This window comes from Egretta garzetta, unplaced genomic scaffold (assembly GCF_000687185.1).
Source record: "Egretta garzetta isolate BGI_Z169 unplaced genomic scaffold, ASM68718v1 scaffold182, whole genome shotgun sequence".
NCBI lineage: Eukaryota > Metazoa > Chordata > Aves > Pelecaniformes > Ardeidae > Egretta > Egretta garzetta.
Genome location: NW_009258767.1, coordinates 531,740 through 551,762, shown reverse-complemented (window position 1 = coordinate 551,762; position 20,023 = coordinate 531,740). Strand labels below are relative to the sequence as shown.

The window sequence follows — 20,023 nt, the reverse complement described above, 5'->3', positions numbered from 1 at the left end:
TCCATACTACACAATCCAAGAGGATGTCCAAAACTCACTAGGATATGGGCTGAATGAGGCTGTGGAAATCTCCACCCATCAAATTCAGCTATGTTACTGTACCAGAAAAGTCACGGAATGACCCACAAAGAGAGCTTTATTCCGGGATTATAATAATCCTAAAGATGTTATGCATTTTTTACCTTGTGATTCTGTATTGCAAAATGCATACGGACCACAAATCTCTCTTTTCCAGAGAGGCGTCCTGATTACATGCTTACAGATTCCTTGTGACTTCTCCCCTCCCAGCCCCCACTCCTTGGACCACGATTTCTTTTCTTTGACCCTGTACATCTGTCCCTCAAATCCTTACCAATCTAAGCGCTGATGATTAGAAAGTACTGAAATTCTAAGCAAGCCCCGAAATATCCACCCTACGTTTCTGGAATTCTGCCCACCAGGCTGACTTTCAGCATAGGCAGACTGCTAACTCCACCCTGCAGGGCAGAGCAGACTATGCTCTGAAGAACAGTATGAAGAGCACTGTATAGTACTGGCAAGTAAATAAATAAATGCAATGAAGGCTAATTTCTATCAGCCTAGCAGATGTTCTCACATAAAGGTGCTAGAGCGCTTTTCTGGTTTGGATTTTTTTTTTGAGCTGTCAAGTGAGTCAGCATTTCCAGAGCAAGTGAACAGTACTTCCAATCCAAAAACCAGCTAACTCTCAGGGTCGGTGGATTTTTCGTGCAGGAAAGTGACTGTCAGTGACTGGTAGGTATCAGATGTGAAACTACAAAAGTTGAAGCAAAGAGGTGGAATATATAAAGGTGGTTTGCCTGCATGCACCCAACCTTAGTAAAATTAAAATGTTCCTAATTTTCGAGACAAGATTCTCTAATTAATTTTCAAAAATCTTCCTTTTTTTCTGTGTGGATTTGTAAATTTTATAGTAATTATACATGTGAGTTCTTTGAATAGTGGTAATACCTTTTTCCCCCCAAATATGCCAGACTATTTTCCCACTCTCTAAGGATACAAGCTGTTCTTTTCAAGACCAAAGGAAACAACCAAATTTTGCAGATATAAGCCCGTTGATGGGAACAGAAACACATTATGTCTCATCTGCCCTATTCTCTATGGAAAAAAGTGTAGCTGAGATTTTCTAGGTGATGGAACTACAGCAAATACTAGCTGTTTGCCTGCTGTTATACTTTTCTAAGAATAGAAGCTATTTAGCACTAGTGAAGGCACTGCTCTTGCATGGGCAATCAGGTTGCATCCTGTACCCCCATGTGTTGAGGGCACAGCTTTTTAGAGGGAGGGTCTCCCAAAAGCGGGTCTTTCCCTGGTGTCTCAGGCTGGGATGGTACAAAGACTCCTGCCTTGGGTAGCAGCACACTGGGGCAATGAGCTTTGCTTCCAAAGAACCAATGGGGAGCAGCACACTGGGGCAATGAGCTTTGCTTCCAAAGAACCAATGGGGAGCAGCACACTGGGGCAATGAGCTTTGCTTCCAAAGAACCAATGGGGAGAAAAATCACACTCGTTTCATGCACAGCATGAAAATAACGGAGATGTTTGGTCACTAGAGCTGTGGGCTGAGCTCAACAAGTGATCTAGAGATTAACTTTCTCAGAATGATGGTCAGATGTCATATATTGTGAATGTCCAGTGTGTAAATCTCCTTCTCAGATGACTTCATTAAAATTCTAAGGCACAGAACATTTCAAATTGTTTGCGGTCCTTGCCTGACCTCGCTCTAGTAAGCCCCTCACTACAGACCCCAGGCAGAAGGAGCAGGCATGGCTACCACACAGCAACATCCTTCAGTGACCTCGTGCCATCACCCAGGCAAGAAAACTCACCTCCAGTTTACCCTTCAGGAAAAAAAAAAAAAACCAAAACCCTAGCCCCCCCCAAAACAAAACTACTCCAAGATTTCCTGGAAATCAGTACAAATTATCCTAGTCTGTCACTGTGTATTTTCCTTTGCTTCCTAACTGGAAATGAAATCTCAAAGCTACCAGTTCTGGCCTTTACTTATTTAGCAGCAGATGTACAGACAACATTTATCTGCAGAATAATTTTAGGTCTCTTGCTCTGTGGCTGGAGATGGGCTTGAGCAACACATCAGCTCTGCAGAACCACAGCGGGGTACCTAAGTGACATATGGCTCACACCTTCAGACTTGGCATGTTCATTTGAAACCTAAACAGAATGCCTTCTCCCTATATCCTTTGTATAAACACTCACATAAACCTTAAAAAAAAGGGATTTTGGAACTTGAATCAATTAAAAAACCCTGCTACATAATTAGTTGAGTAAATAAGAAATATTAGAAGGAAAACACCCATTGTACAGAAGATGATGAAAACAGTAAGTTCCTAAGGAATTACACAAATCTAAGGCAATCTATTTGTTCTTTGTACATTTTAAAATGCTGCAGTACTTGACAGAGGTGTTTAAGACAACTGTTGGCATCCTGCTAGGAGAAAGCAGGATCTTCCCTGCTATTGCATCTCTCTCACTAGCTCTTTCACATCTAAAACCAATACATTTATGACATTTGCTTCTAACGCAGTTTTAAAAGCCTCTGACGTGTATGGCTGCCTTCATTTTGCAGGTCAATACAAATTTTGTTTGTTACTTTTCCCCACAGTTGGTTGGCTGAGAATTTTGGGGTTCTTCTGGGGTTGTTTTGGTTTTGCGTTTTTTTGGTAAACCACTGAGGTCCCCTGAGTGTGCTAGGGCTTCCAGCTCCTGCTGTTCAGGATGTCTTTATGCTGTAAACTCTGTAAACAAATCTTATTTTTCTTCTAGCCAGTTCTACACTGTGGAGGTTGATTTTATAACAAAAAACCCTCCAAGAGAAAACTCTAATCAGAAATGGCACGGGCGGAAAGTGAAGGGAATCTCTGAAGAAACAAGGAGACTTTCTTGTGCCATCATCACCAGAAGTGAAAGCAGCGCTTCATGTCTCCGATTCCTTGATATTAATAGCAGTCACTTGGAATAATCAGCAGTACTCATAGATTTGTGGAGTTCAGATGCTCTCTGCTCACGGAAAGGTCAACAGCCCTTGACAGCGCGCAGGCCATCGTCGGGGCTCAGAGCTGGGAGTAACACCGACGTTTCAATTTCAAGAGTGCGCAGGGGCTGGCTTTCTAAAAAAAGAGTATTGCCGTGTACTGCCTGCGACAGGGAGGTACCGTAGTCACTACAAACAGGATTGTACACAAGCTTCGCATCACAACAGAACAAACCCTCTAGGAATTAATAAAAAAGGGGGGAAAAGTGCTTCCAACTGGCTTCTCTGCCACACGTTATTTCCAAGATCTTGCTGATTCCTTCCTCCTCCAGTCTGAAGGCACAGTCTCCCTCTACTTGGTTTTCTCCCTCAATCATCACCCTTACACTTCATTTTACATTGCCCCACATACAGACCTGCTATTCTTCCCTTATTTCACCAAAGCATCTGTCCAAGGATTGTTTTCATAATGCTCAGCCAAACAGGGCCCAACCCCTGACTGAAGGCCCTTGGCACTGCTGTCAAAACAGAAGTAATTTGTTATTTATTACTCAATATCTCCTAGGTACCTACACAAATACAGCCCGGACAAACAGCTATTGAGTCTGAATAGACAGAAATATCGTAATGTACCATCCAAAACATTAGGCTGAATAACCTTCATTTACACTGACCTTGCATAGGTTAAGGAATGGGGATTGTATCTTCTGTATTTTGAATACTGTCTTGGGACTAAATATGTTTAGTGTTTTAATTAATAACACAAGAATTATGAGAGTGATGATACAATTAGATAAGAAAAAGTTAAGAGGATATGATATAGAAAGCAATAGGCTGATCATGAGAACTAGGATAACAGAAACATGGCAAAAGTCAGCAAAACAAAGTGGAAAATAACACAAGAGCAATACAGGAGTTCTGCGGCATGGTGGAAGCCTGTCAACCAAGCAGCTTGGGAGAAGGACTTGGATATATCAGGCAACCACAGATGACAGAGTGAAAAGGTGCCAGCGTGAAAGAGGAAAACTCAAGTGACATCAGGAGAGGTTTCCAGTAGAGAGAAAGACAACAGAGACTCCAGCAGCTGTGCCGTACACAGCTACAGCAGGGCCTCCTCCGGCTCCTTGGGTAGTCTCCTCTATTCAACAAAGGTCATTCAAACTGGAACAGGCACCGAAAATGACTACTAAGACAATCAATAAAAATCTTAATTTGCAAGAGGAGACTAACAGACTTGGTTTGTTTAACCTAGCAAATCAAAAGCTGAAAGGAGATGAAGTTACTTGCTATAAAAACAGTAGAGAGAACAGAATAGAGAAAAACTATTTTAGTTAGAGAATAATGTTGGCACAAGAATGCATGTGTATAAATTGGCTGTGAGTAAGTTTACCAAAAAAAGGTGAAAACATTCCTGGCAACTGGAGCAGAGAGATTTTGGAACAGCCTTCTACTCACAGTAGCAGGGTGCAAAGCAGTGTTAAGACTGAGTCCTACAGGAAGAGCCTGCACGCTCTGATGGTTATGTTGAGGAGACTTGTCTAGAGGGCCTGGGGAGCTTCCACTGCTCCTGTTCCAATATCAGGTTTTCCCTCAGCTGCACTGAGAGGAAAGAGAGCAATAACATTTTCATGCCTGTATAACATTTCTACCTGCTGCTTCTGTTGTAAGAACAACTTTCTCCTGATTCTTTGGGTTACACTGAAGAAGCAGGTGCAGAGAAATGAATATGAAGATTAAAAAGCAAAATTATGGTAGGTATCCAGCTTATTTCTGAAAGAAGAAAACTAGCATGACAAAGTTAATGGATTCTGAAATCTTCAAATCCATGAGGCCTTTCTTTTAAAACAAACCAACCAATCCCACACCATATTCACAGCCTTTTGGGCACAGAAAGATGCCTAATGGAATTTTCAAATGCCTGTAAGACAGAACATTTAATCAGCATTCACCTCAACAGGACCTAAACCCTTACTCCATCTAGGTAACTTCTGGTATGTCATTGCATATCTATCTGTATCCTAGATAACAAGATACATTTAAAATTTGGTCTATGGTGACAGCACAATAAGCCCAATAATTATAATTAACACCTTCATCAATAAGCCAGAATTATATTTTGATACATATTGGACATGTCAAAATTATATTTTGACACAGTTATTTTTCCCCTTGCAGTTCAACATATTAAGGTTATTTTTTCATTAGCTAAATGTGAGTATTTTTAAAAAGGAAAACACTCAAATGAATTCTAATTTCCAAATGCAGCTTTACACAGCCTCCAAGTAAAACCTTCAGTTAGCAAATGAATGGTTATTTATTAATAAAATATCATCACTCAGAATCCAAGCAACACGATACAATAAGCAATTGTATAAAGCCATAATTGCTTAAAGAAGAAGGTAGTGTAGTCTTCACTGCAAAGGTATCTTTTTTTTTCTGTAAATGGGCTTTCTCTTTTTGCAAATGAACCTGTCATAATGATTAACCAAACAGTTAATGGAAAACACACATCTAGAAAAATAAACACAGAACAGAAATGGAAAACTAGTTAAATAACTAATGTCTGATTCGAAAACATGACTAAACCTAGCCATTTAGAGGAGTCTAGTAAGGTCACTTCTTTCATTTGCTTTTAGGCAAACAAGAAGCTAGCATTCAAATCTTTTCCATGGAACCAACTTTTCAAAAATTAAAGCCATAATTATCACCCATAATTTATCACAAAGTGCTGAACAAGATTTGCAATAACTAAGAGAAAAAAAAAAAAGAGGTAATACTACAAAGATCACTGTGGTTTCTTCCATGTGATTAAAATTTCTGCTCAAGAGAGCTGGAGGTTTTCTTGAGGTTTTCTTAAGGTTTAACTGTCTGATGTCTACTCCACCTCTCCTGGAAAATAAACAGTTCTCAATCTCAACAGAAGCACCCCTTGAGATTTTTACCTTTATTCATTTGATATCAAGAGGAACAATTTCATTTTCTCCAAGAAAAATACAGACTATAGCTGGGAAATGTTTTCAAAAGCAATGACATTTATTTCGAAGTGGAAAAAATATAATGGGAACTTTGACCATGATTCCATTTGCACTTTTGCCTTCTTCAGAGAGGATGCTGAACTCTCACCTCTGAACTCTAACTCTGCAGAGAAGTAAACTGATAACTGGGAGAAATGATAAGTGTGAAGAAGTGTGGCCAACCTAACATGCAAAAAGGCATTAGAGATGCTCACCATGTTTAAGAATCACAGCCTGTTGACCTGCAAAAGATTTAGCTATGGAGATTAGAGTTCTACCAGATAAGATATTAATATTAATTTTTTCCTAGTAGGTCATGACTTGTTTGCTAAAGAGCTTCTAAAGTTGCATGATGCAGATCTTATTTAACTAAAACAAAGAGCTAAAAGTTACCCTCGCAAAAACAAGAGCTATAAGAAAACACTGTAAGCATACGAAAATCAAAACCAGACTGATTTTGCTTTTAATAGCAAGAGCAGGGAGACAGAAGAGCAGTGGAAATACTAATGGCCTGGTTCTCTGATGACTGCCTGAAGCCCAGTGAGCTTGCAGCTGCAAATCTGTAACAGATCTAGAGCTATGCAGATGTGGAAAATAATGATTTTTTAAAAAATTACAATAAAAGGCCTAAAGAGCTCACTACATTCAACTCCTTAGTTATTTTCCCAGTTCACTATTTAATTTTTTTTAAAAAAGGTCCCAGCCTGCCGAAGAGAGAATCAACTTTCAGCCGTGGTATGCAGAAAGACGTAAAATACAAACATCCCATCTTATCTAGAAAACTTGAAAATCAAGGGTTATGATCACAAACAGTTACAAAACTCACTATGCAATGTATGCATTGCAAATCCATATGCACTGTAATTTTAGCATCACAGAACTGTCCCTTGTTACATGCTGCTTTTTCAGCTTATTTTGCATGTGTTAAGGTGGCTGCTATTTTCAAACAAATCTATCAAACTTGAAGGTTTACCAGAGACTTGACAGTGTTATGCTATAATAATGAAACAGAAGAAGTGTTAGCGAGGCAAAATGAGAATTTGTCATGATATACAGAAAAATAAGTAAAACTCTGCAGCTCCTATTTCCCATCCTCTGTGATAAAAATACACATTTTAAATGTATTCTATAATCAATATTTTACACTTATGTAGAATGAAATAGCACATTATTTATATACTCTGATCTCCTATTTTCCTTTTAGCTGACGAATTTGTGCTGAAACATGTCCATCTAATGGAAGTATGACTTTGCACAAGAAATCATTTATTAACTCCTCCTTTTGAAGGCATATACGAAGAACAGTTGCATGTGTAGTCATTGAAAGTAACTATTTTCTGCAAGTGCAAAAAAATTCTGACATGGTACATCAGTTCAAGATAAGCCATTCCATCAGAAAAATAATGAATAAACATAGTTCTATGTCTGCAATGACAAACACAGATGCATTTTAATGCAGGGATTTTGAAGGGTGTCCATATTAGAAGGTTTGAAAATTACTGGATTGACCACACTTACAAGTAAAGACAATTTTCTGTAAAATAAACAAAGACATAATTTTTTGCATTGGAAAGAAACTGCAACATAGATGTAATTTTTTTCCAAAATGTAGAATACAAAAATACTTATCTCATTTTCTCTAATAATGCAAAAAATGCGCTTGAAATAAAAATTCCTAGCAGCTCAGAATGGATTTTTTTTTTTAAATGAGGACAACCAGCTAATAGTACCAGAGCTGATCATTTGCTAAACCAAACCAAAGCAACTGATGAACAAATATGAACCTGCACCTGCAGCCAACATTTTTGCTCATTGTCTATCCCCAAACACCGCCTGTTCTGCATGTCCCTTCTTGCCCTGTCCCCTCGCTTGCCTTCCTCCATCCCCAGCACACGCAGAAACCCAGCTGCCTGCTCCGGGTCACCCCTGAGGCAGGCTCCCAACCCCAGTTTGTTATTTCTTTACCCTTCCCCCAATGCTAACATAGCCCCTAAGGTATCCCATTGCTTCCCCTGCTGCAAAACACTTGTTGCTAGGAGAAAACCTACTGCTTGGCAACAGATTTTTAAAACAACAACTTTGGCTTTGTTACTCACTGAATGTTACATTGCCAGCGTGAAATAACGAACGTGCGTGGTTGTTAGTGCATCTGTGTATTTATAACCCCCTTGAAAATGAGTGACTCCTTCCACCAGGGATGTGCTTGCCTTTTAGTTCATTACTGTTCACAGCCGATAATGCAGAAAGGTTCAAAATTGAAGTTTGTTTTGTAAAATTTCTGATCACAGCCTTCCACTAAGATGGAAGCTCTTGGGGAACAACTTTTCCTGTTAAAACAACATAATCTTGCGGTAGTCTGCTGTAATTTTGACTTACACTTTATGCGAACATCGTATCAGCTTATAAAACCAGCATGACTACCACGCTATATTGTGAGAACTGATTTGACCATAGCAAGCACATCGGAAACAAATGAAACACCTTCCTGATAGAGTGAAACAGCTAGCGACTTCAGAGATGATCTAATTTTTTATCTCTATCTGAAAACTATTATTTCATATGCTGTTTCTACAAACCCAGTAAAAACACGTTGATTCCCCCTTCAGAAGCCAGATGGCTACAGCTCTGGCAAGTACTACATCAACACGGGTATCAGGGAATAATTAACCTCAGTCCTCAGATGATGGCCAGTCCTGAATTTGGAGTACTTATCAAAGTTGTGCAAACGTTTTACATTCCCTGCCAGCTGTGACACCATGACACTGACGTGAGGGTGATGCGTCTCTCGATCGCCTTCCTCCACCTGGAAACTCAGCAGCATCTTCCCTCCCCTCCCTGCCAGCACACACCACCTTTCCCACAAACGAGAAAAGAGGATTTCCCGGATGCACAGCATCCTTCAAGTACATACAGCCGCAATGAAAACCGGTACAGACAGTGCTATTTACGAAATAGGCCTATAGTAATTTCCTTAATTCAGTATATTCTTGTATATTGTCATTCATACACTCACCCCTTTTCCCCTTTGTAGACATTTTATAGACATAAGTGCATGACCTAATTACAGTATATTCACTACTGAAATCCTACCATTTTATCAGCCCAATCTGTGGCTGTACTTCAATACTGCCTGGTTTCAAAAGCAAGGCTAGGTTTACCACTGCATCGTCATGCTACCTACAGAGACTCACGGGCACTGTTTGATACTGATGCCATTATTTTCCAAGTTTTGAGTCAAAGGGTCAGAATTAGAGAAAACGGTATTTCTGTTACGCAAGACACAGGACCAACACAGAAGTGCTTTCAACAGCCAAAAGAGGAAAACCCCAAAACCTCCAAAAATGGTACAAGTGCAGAACAGGCTGGAGAAACAGAAAGCCTGAGAACAACATTCTTGAAATGAGGAGCCTCAAAGTCAGCCTGCTGAGTCAATATTCAACCATTTGAGCAAAAGCTTGGTTTTTCACAAAAACTGAAGATACTGGAAATTCAGAATTCTCACTCCATTGCCTAAAGACTAGAATTCAGTTTAGTACATCTGAAGGTTCCTCGTTTTGAAAGCTTGTGCTCCATGGACAATTATCACTAATATCAAGAAATTCATGTTCTTCTGTCCACCAGTCAAACACTTACAGAATTAAAGAATAAATGATAAGAAACAGCAAGCAATGGCTTTTTAGAAGCTGTTTTTCATTAATGACAGTTCTTCTATAAAATCACAGTGAACATACTGGTGGTATGTGGCTTCTGAAAATAGTAATTAGAAAAATTGATCAAATGTCCTAATGAAGAGATCAATCTGAAGTCAGTGGAATAGCCCGTGTATCAAAGAAAAATCAGAGTTGCAGATCCAGTACTAGGTTCTGTGGTTAAAATTTATAATTAATAGAACTGTCAGAGCTCAAATGGAGCACTTTGGAGATCTTTAGCCAGATTGGCACTGTACTGAAGGCTCGCGCTTGTACTCCATACTTGTACGCACTCAATACTACAGAAAGCAGCACGCACTTGTCTGAACTTTTGAGACTATGGAAAAGGCATCAGAAGTTAACGATGCTCTTCTGAATTACCTTTTTTGCATTTATTCATGTACATTCCTCTCAAATATTCTGACAAATGCTGTCTTAAATATTCAGAGTTAGAACTGCAGTACAAGATAAAAGATGACCAGTCCTTTCATTACTAAAATAAAACAGAAATGCAAAGATTAAAGCACATTATTCACATTTTTCTTCCTTTTGCCCTTAGCCAAAGAGACTTTTGCACATAGCAGCATGTACATACATAGATTATAACTATGGCTAATGTCACTGTTTCAAAAGCATGATGACACCACAGCAGCACATGCTAGACTGGCATTGCAATAATCTCCAAGAAAAAGAGATTATTTAATAAAGCATTAATAAATATATTTTTTTATAGCATCCCCAGGAAACAGACCATTCCCCCACCCCCAAAGCCGATGTAAACTGCCATCTGCTCCTCAGGCCCGACGTGCTACAATGGGAAGAGCCATCTTCATGGCATTTTGCAAAAACCTCCCGGCATGAGAGGGAACGCACCATCTTTCTCCCCCCCCAGATTCTTAAATGAAAGGCAGAAGTTGTAGGCACACTGCTAACCCGTCAGTCTGACAGGTCAACTGCCAGCAGACCCATCTTTAGGGGAAGGCTATTTTCAGTGTGAAGGGAAGGCATACACCCTCCCTTCCATATGCCCTCCACCATCAGGTGGCGAGCAGAAAAGCCAAACCCTAACCATTGGCTAAGAAAGGGCTTTTAGCACTTTCAGAATAACTTCTTTATATACCGACTTACCTTTCACAAAACCTGAAGAAGTTAAATAAACTGAAAACTAAGGAAAAAAGCTTTGGACAGTTAAAGAGAGAAACCCAAACAGCAGTATTTTGGAAAAAAAACAGTAAAAATATTTTTTTTTAAAAGCTAAACTCAACATTAATGTACCTCAACAAATCAGCTTTTGCTAATACTGATGTGGAAGCAAACAGATCAATATAACTGAAGTTATCACCTACCTTTTACAATTCAACTCCATATAAGCCTATCAGTTTCTCACAACTCTCTTTTTGTGGATCATTGTTAATTTTTTACTTAAAAGTTGCCAAAATTTAAGTATTTCCAGTTTAATTAACATCAGATCAGAAAAGCCTCTTAGGTCATTCGTTTTGTTCCCCTGTTGTTACCGACAATCTCAGCACAGGGTTTCTTGTTCCGCATGATGTCTAGAATGCCAAGTGCTAGGCATTCTCTTCAGATCATCTTCCTAAATTTTTCCCTAGCCAGTCTGTTTTCATTTGTTCCAGCACCAATACCATCTAGCCTTATTTTGATTATGCTTAATGGTCTCACGTTTACATGGAGCATATATTATTATTAAAGTTTCCTACTCCTCCCAGGAAACGCTCCAGGGACTTTCCAATGCTACAGTGAGGTCACCTCAGTGCTCACTGTGTATAAGGACAACACTGATGCAAAGCTACAGGCCAATTTTGTCATTCAGCTGTGTTACTTGGGATTGCAATCACGGGGCCAGCCTGGGAGGAAACCCCAAGTGAAAGCTATGCTGTAGTTCATACTAAAGGCTGCCTGTTGGCCAGCCTCAACTGGTTTTACTGGGCATGGCGGTCTCCATATTTTGGGGACGTGAAGCAACCAGTGGAGGGTGAACACCACCATCTTCCACAAGGGAAGGAGAAATCTGTAGGCTTACAAAATTAATGGTGAGACTACACTGTTGACAAGATGATGACATTGATAACTGGGACAGCACGATGTCTCATGTTGGGCTTAGTCAACTCATGAACAATGAAACTCTTGTAGAACAATGGAGACGTAGCCTCAATCAACTAGCACCCCAGCTCTTTGTCCTCTCCAGTTATTTCCATACTCAATCTTGCTCTTGTGTTTTATATTTGTGAGTCATCGCATTTCTTTTTCTGAAGGGTCTCCCAAGTCTCACTTTTAATCAAAATGATGCCTTTCTCCTGCAACTGCTCTTCCCAAGTATGGGTAGTATATTAACTATCCTACAATCTTTTGTTAATTTAGGTTTCACTAAATATTACTGGACTAATGATTTGTTATTTCATCTACTACTTCTTCCAGAATTCTGGCCAACTCCTCCATACTCTTCCAACAGCAAGTACTTTCATTTCCACTACTAATTTTAGCTTTGCCATCCATGATGAATATCACATTCCTGTTAAAGATTGAGGCAAAACACAAGTTTAATGTGGTTATGGACTTTTTATAAATGATTATCCATCACTGCACTGACTGGCACAGCATGTTAAATCATAGGCTGCGACTGGTTTTTGGCTCTTGAAATCCATTTTCCGAACTGTAAAATAAGTTAGTGCACACGGTTGGAATCTGCAGTGTAATTCCAAATGCCGTTTCCCCCTCAGTCCTTTCCTTTGGTTTACTATTGACAGCTGACAGGGAGCTGAAATAGATTTGAATCCTGCTTCCCAAGTGTCAGAATCTTGTCCATTTGAGTCACTTTTCTAGTTCACTGGAGCACAGTTGGCAGGAAGAACACGAGAATGGCAAAAAAAGCACTCCCACACAAAGCTAGGATTTGAACAGAATAAGCAAACTGGGAAGTTAATGCTCACTGAGTGAAGAGCTGAAAGGGCAAGTGGCAGCTTCCGCTTACAAGGATAAGAACTAAAGCACCAGTGTGGGTTTGGTAGGGATTCTGGAACTTAAGGCAGCCGCTGAGTGTGGGGTGAGATACAAACATTTCCTACCAGCTATTGTGTTAAACATCCATGGATTTTATCTTCGGCAAAAATATTCAGATATCCCTGGAAGCATTCAAGGCCAGGTTGGACGGGGCTCTGAGCAACCTGATCTAGTTAGCGGTGTCCCTGCTCACTGCAGGGGGGTTGGACTAGATGACCTCTAGGGGTCCCTTCCAACCAAAAACATTCTATGATTAAATGGAATGTAATGCACATGGCAGAAAGACTGCACCTACTAATAAAACTTCCTCTGATTTTAGGAAGCTTAGGGTTTGATTCTGCAGTAAATGAGATGACTTTGGCTAAAGCTACATCATTTGTTTTCAACCGAGATCACCAGCTGCTCACACTATCACATCACAATTTTAAAGGAAATTAAGTTTGATGCGTCAATTACTTTAACAGATCTGACAGTGTTTCATACTGTTTTAGCCTTTATGTCAAGAACAGTTATTTCTGGCAACTGTAACCTACCAACTCCTGGCTAGGCATTCAATTAACATGACAAAGCACCATCACAGACTGCATTTGTGTCATAGCATTTCATAGCCCTCTGGTAAGTCTTTGGGTCCGCGACTCTCGTAATACCATCTGTTCCAATGCCATTGTGGCTATCACTCTTTCAAGTGGTCGTAAGTTAGAAACCAGACAGAATCCCAAAGAAGCTATTGTCAGCTGTCAGGGCAAACTGTAACAAGGACCACGAAAAAATCAGAAACTGAAATGGCTCTGCAGCTGACAGAGGTTCGCTTCCTCATCTTCTGAGTATTTGTAACCACTTGACAACATCTGCCCTAATTTATTGCTTACTCCCATTTAGAAAATAAAGGGGTTTGATTTTAAATGTGTGAATATACTTTTAAAACTATGTCTTTATTTAAATTACTTATTTTAAGATAGCAAAAACCACTTACCAGCAGAGAAATATTAATTCAGAAACCAAGGCGAAAGCAGTCCTCTCCTTTAGTAGGTCAGATCACCTCTGATAGAGGGCAGGTATTTTTCCTAAGTGCTACCTAACACAACCTTTGCCCATGCAGATTTAGAGCTCTGAAACTATTTTCACACTGTGTATTGTACAGAAGAAATTGTGAATCTGTACGATTTTTTTTTTTTAAATTATTTCCATAGCCCTTTACTGATAAGGTCTTTATAACACAATTCACTATTTTGTCTAAATATGTTATGCTATCAAGTCATATAGCTAACTAACCTAATGTAGCAGAATACATTACGTTATGTTCTGGAATAATTTTAAGAAGTTAACTTTTAACAGCTGTCTCCATGAGCACTGACCGTAACGAAGCCTAGTTTGGTTTTCTAATGACTGTGTCTTGTATCCCTGCAGCAGAGAATTTACAAACGTGCACTCTCATGTGTCCTTGCTGGTATCTAATGAAAATTTGAAATCACTAAACTGCCTTGGTAGTTTTCCTCCTGCCTCTATTTTTGTAATACTTGCACAACCCTGAATATTTTTTTTTATTTTTTTTTTTTTACATCATTCCCTCTTCTGTCCAGATGAAACTGGCTAAAGAATTTAAAAGCTATGAAGGCAAAGCTGACAAACACACACACAAACACTAATGATTCAGTAAGCCTGATTTCCTGATATCAGTCTTAAACAGCAAGTTCCATGTGTGTGATATAAATGGTTTATCAGTAGCAGCTGAGGGGGATTGAACATGCTGAGCTACAACAAATCATTTCACCAGCATCACTGATTGAAAAGACCAATCAATGAATTACAACCTAGGGAGAAAACTGAACTCAAATGTTAATTTCAGATATATCTGTAAAGGAAACATTCATCACTTCGGAAGTTTAGTTCCTGGGATGAGAGGGAAGCATTTAAAAACTGTGGGATATTTCATCAAAGTATTCAGGAAAAAAATTGAAAGAATCAAACGTCTACATCCTACTGGGCCTACTAAACCGCGCTATATTGCTCAAGTGTTTTGGGTAGTGGCTTTCCTTGCTGTCCTTCGCCTTTCACGGTGAGAACAATGTTTGTGTTTTCATATTCCTGCCGAGTTAAGTGCTTTGCTAATGAATTACTTTGCTTGGTTCATCTGAGCAGTACTGAAAGACTGAAGATTTCTTCCAGGTCAAATGCTTTATGTGAAGATATGTGGCTCTCGAGTACAAGCACTCCATTTCAACATCTGTATGTTTTGCTAATATTTCTTTTCCCTTCAGTTCTATGCCAGTTCTTAAGAAAGAAAATCTGTTTCTAAAAGCAACTTTAAATTCAGTGTAAGGGCTATTTTTGAAAGCCAGCTTCCTTGAAGCACCACAACAGCATCTATTATAATGCAGGATTTCTCAGTTTTGTGTGAAAAAGCCACACATGTATAAACCACACACACGTTTCAGGTCAGAGATTAGCAGACAGAAGCTGTAATACATTGCTGTGTACAGAGCTTTTTTAGTTTCCCAAGACTGATAAAAGAGTCTTAGTAGAAAACTACATTCAACCTCAACATGGACAACAATAAAGATTTACAAACATTCTGACAAACTTCAAGGTATTAAACTGCCCTCTCTTGTTTTCCTCCCACTAATCACAGAGTGGGAGCACAGAGTTAGGGTTTGCCACGTCTTACCAGACCGGTTTCCTTCCCCAGAGGCCATTACCCCTCTTCAGGAAAAAGCTGTCCTGAGAAGTCCTACTCAAAACTGTATTTATTGCATATAATGGTAATTACATAAGCGCACAAACACCATAACAGCAAAAGGAAATTTATGACATTAGTTCTTCAAATCTGACTCATGCTACACATGAGTAAATATGCAAGAGTTAGATACGTGCTCACCAATTCATGTTAGGGGCTTTAATATCCTCCAATTTCCCCCAGGGACATAAACCAAGACTTAGTTCTTTTTATTTCAAACCCAGGTAGGATTCTGATTTGTAGGACAGGAGGATGCATCAAAGCGTAGACCTGAACAGAACATCTGAGAAAAACTAACAACCCACTATAATGAAAGCTGCAACCCTTTTTCCTCCAGATGTCTATATCCACAGACTTCATATTTAGTGCTGGTTTGAAGCTTTTCTTGAATTTTGTACTTTCTACTGGGTAATGATATAAGATAAGAAATAAAGATCTATGGAAATAGTTTACCTTTATTACCTATAGAAGTACATTACTATAAAACAGTCCTAAGTTTAACTGAGCTCTCAGAACCAGATCAAAAAGGAATCACAGAAACAAAGTGCCGATGTGCACAGGTACTTCTGAAGCAGTCTGCTCTCCAGCCAGCCATCTCCGGCACCAACCATCTCAGCTGCAACGACTTGGAAAATACTATATTCATGGAGCAAATCAAAGATACCATTGACAAAATCTTCCAGAAAGGAAGATAGTTGGGGTAAAGGGAGATTTAGGTAAACAAACCGATTTATTATTTAAAAGTACTAAAAATTCTGCAGTAAATTTGAGACAAGGACCTCATTTTACCTGGCTGAGCTGAAATGGCTATGAAGGAGCTGCCACAAATCCCTTCACTTAAACTGCACACAAAGGCAGTAACAATCAAAAAGATAATTTTCACTGATAAATGATAGAGCTGTTTTAATCATCTACATTTTAATAGGGGGTCCATCAGTGACAGTACTACATTTAAATATCATAAGGGAAAACCCTCCTAAAGTCTGCCAATCATTTGCAAGTCAAAACCCGCAGAAGACACCCCCAGGCTCCCTTCAGCAGGCAGGGGGAATATTGACGCTGCTGCCCTGACAAGATTGACTGATACATCGGAGATCCCAGTGGGGAAAATGATTCTCTTCAGAGTGCAAATGCATTGGAAAGAATAACCACAGGAATTAAATGTGAGTCCCATGAATGTGATGCTCAGAATGATAAATCAGGAGGCTTGTATTGTATATAAAGCTAGGTAAGTCGCAGCATCTATGCCTCAGTTTCCCCATTTCTTGACTGGGAATCCTTAATATATACTTCAGGGCAAAACGTATTGAAACTTAACATATTGACCACTCATAGCTGTTATGAAAACAAATACTGTAACTTTTTTTAAATATCTAGACTTCAGATTTAGAAAAATAGAGATTTCAGTAATTTTCTTCCTATCTGCCATACTGTCTTAGTTGCCATACTATCTGCAGCCGCTCTAATTAGCCTGTCACGTTTTTATTCCTCTAAATTTGCTCAGATGCTTAAATATTCATGCTTACAAATATAAAGAGCTGAAACTAAAAATGCAGCTATGTGACCCAATATCAAATATTGCGTTCAAGATTTAAATCAGCTATTGGTTCAACAATGTAAAAATGTACAGTGCGTAGGTTAAAAAAAAGACTATAACTAATGGTGTTTTTTTTCAGATGCCAAGAGTTGTTTGCAAATTCAGTGTTTTAACAAAACGTACAGACTAGATTTGTACATGGGATTAACTGTTGAAACTAAAAAGCTCTTATCTTTCTACTCTCCATAAAGTCCATGCATGTTAATATCAGAATTAAAAAGGTTCAGATCAACACTGGACTGATGATTGAAAAAGTGAAGAGGGCCCCAAAAAGCTTTCTGTTTTCAAGTTTAGCATTACTAACTCTCACTCATGATGCATTTTTCCACTCATATCAGTTTAGCCAAGTAGCCGACCACGATAGAAGTGGCATTAAAAGCATTAACTGCACTAAATCTGCACTCACTATGTTTCACGTAGACAGAACTTGGATTAAACGGATGGTGTGCATGTTTACTTGCAGACAGCAGAGTACTGTACAGAGTCTAGTTTTAGAAACCATTGATCCTTGTGCTTTTACACATAGGTAACTGGCTCAAGCAAATAAACTGTACAACCCAGCTTCTGATATAGGTGTACCCAGTACCCAGGTTAAACATGGCCAGCTTACTGTGGCTTCCATCAGCCTGCAGCGTTGACCAGGCTTCCCAATCATTACCCAGTTAAGTCAACACAAACTGAAACTCAGGCCATTGTTTCGCAATGCCAAACGTACAGCATCAATATCAGTTTACCAAGACACTGGCTCGTAACTATGGTGTTGATGTTAATGTTACATCATGTCATAGCAACAGCATGAAAAGATCCTTTATGCTCAGCAGAAAATCAGATTAAAAAGGCATCCAGACTTTCAAAGTAAAACTAAGGGAATTTTCTTTTCCAAGCCAATGTAAAACCAAAACCAGAGAGATCCAGATAATCATGTTCTGAGATTATCTCCATCCTAGAAAAGGACCAAAAAGTAAAAGAAATTAAAGACTAGCTAGCAAGTTAATAGTGTAAGCATTTTTACTACCAAAAAGCAGTAAAATCTTGTACTTCAGAAAGAAAATTATTATTTCAGTTATCTTAAATTACATGCAAGGCCTTCAAAGAGACATTGAAGAAAGGAATGGCTAGCAGTATGGTAATAGGGAAAAGTGGAATAAAACACAGTATGTGTTTATCACCGGTGAGACACTAACCTAGCCTGTACAGTATTTGATTAGACAGATTAATTCGGGGGCCGGGGGGGGAGAGAAAAAAAAAAGTTTTTTAACTAATTTGTTTGGATTTCAGTAAAGCTTCAACATAGCTGGATATAGGAAACCAAATCAAACTAGAGATGGCATAGAGCAGCACAAGAATATAAAAATGAGTTAAGAACTAGTTTCCATCAGTCCACCCATCCCAAAAGGTGGGGAGTAGACTTCAAGGTTTGGCCTCAGGCCATATCTTAGTTTACTTTATTGTCTTAGCAGATAGGTATCAAGAGTGCCGATGAAATTTGATTGCAGAGAAGTTGCAGTACAGAAGCAGGTCATCCAAAGGCTTTTAGTAAAGAGCTCAGCTCCTGCAGTCTGCAGCTTTGGCCACAATAGTTTTACTTAAAAGACCATTCTTGTCTCCCATGCCCTAATTCCAGTTACAGAAGACAGCAGTCAGTTTTATTCAGAGAAAACACTGGCCTTTTTTAGTGAGACACAGTACACGAGGTGGCCAAACAGCATGTCTGCTCTCCCCGACTGAGAAATCAAGAGACGGCAGCTTTCTGAAGAATAGTAGCTGTGTATAACTTTATGCCATTTGTTGCTACTTGTTGAAAAAATATACTCTAATATGAAGAATAATGGAAAAATAACCATAAAACCTTAGAAAGAAACACAGTTTTCAGAGTCGGACAAAATACACTTCAGATTTTCCCATGAGTTAAAGCTCACTGAAATAATTGTGCTTTCTTTGTTAGTTTGATCATCTAGATTAAAAAAATATCCTGACAAAAAATAGCCTGGCACCAACCTTAAAGGCCAATTCTTTAACTCCATCTAAAAGCAGTTAGCTACCAGAAAACACAGTCTATGTTTAAAGAAAACTAATCTTGAAGAAATTATATTATGCTCTTCATACATAGTAAGTTGGTTGAATCCTTCCAAAGTGCAAGGTTCAACTCATCTTTAAAGTGTAGACTCATGAGCCGGGGAAGGACTGCTAAGTACAATACTAACCAGCAGGGAAGGAAAGCCTCAGTAAATGGAAAAGAGGTCTTCAAATAAAATTGAAAATGAGATGAATTGGAGAGATAAAGAGACATAAAAAGACTGTTCCAGGCTGGGGATTTGCAGAAAAAACCCCTCTGTACCAGAGAAGACAACTTATCTGGGGAATGCAGCTGTTTGACATAACCCTGGCAAAAGCAAGCATTAAAATCATTCCCTGAGGGACAGTTGCTTCCAGATCTCTAGCTTTGCATTAAGGTAGGCCACTTTCTGTTTGACGAGGATAAGATAAAGCACAATTTTTAAGAACAACATGTTTATAGTCCCTAGTCAGAAAAAAGGACTCATAATTGATTAGGTAACTGTTGGTCCTCTCAAGAGCAGCCTGTTGTCTCAGGAAACGGCTTATGGCAAAGCAAGTCAAGCCCCCCTGCGACAGATGTAAAGCAAAAAGCAAAAGCTAATTTCATCAGTGCACCAGAAATGCACCTGAGAACTGCAAGAGATTTATAGCAAAATACATGCACTGACAACTCCTCAATCCGTTATTATAAGAGAGACTGCTAAAGAGCTAGGTTGCAGGCGCTTGGCTACAGTGCTGCAAGTTTCTCACACACATTTATTAACAACCACAACTAAACCGCATGGAATCGTTTGTCTCATTCAGATTGCTGCAATGGTGGCATTTAGTTATATCTCACCAGTATGCAAAGTTAAGCAGCACAAGAAAAGGAAAAAGACAACACATGTAGATTACTTCACATCT

The 20,023-nt window shown here is 39.1% G+C and overlaps 1 protein-coding gene across 2 annotated transcripts in view; it reads right to left on the bottom strand.

Annotated features, from left to right (window-relative positions):
* The window catches only part of LOC118451720 (tetratricopeptide repeat protein 7B-like), a 36,038-nt gene that overhangs the window by 1,443 nt on the left and 14,572 nt on the right, over nt 1-20,023 (bottom strand). The window lies entirely within an intron of this gene.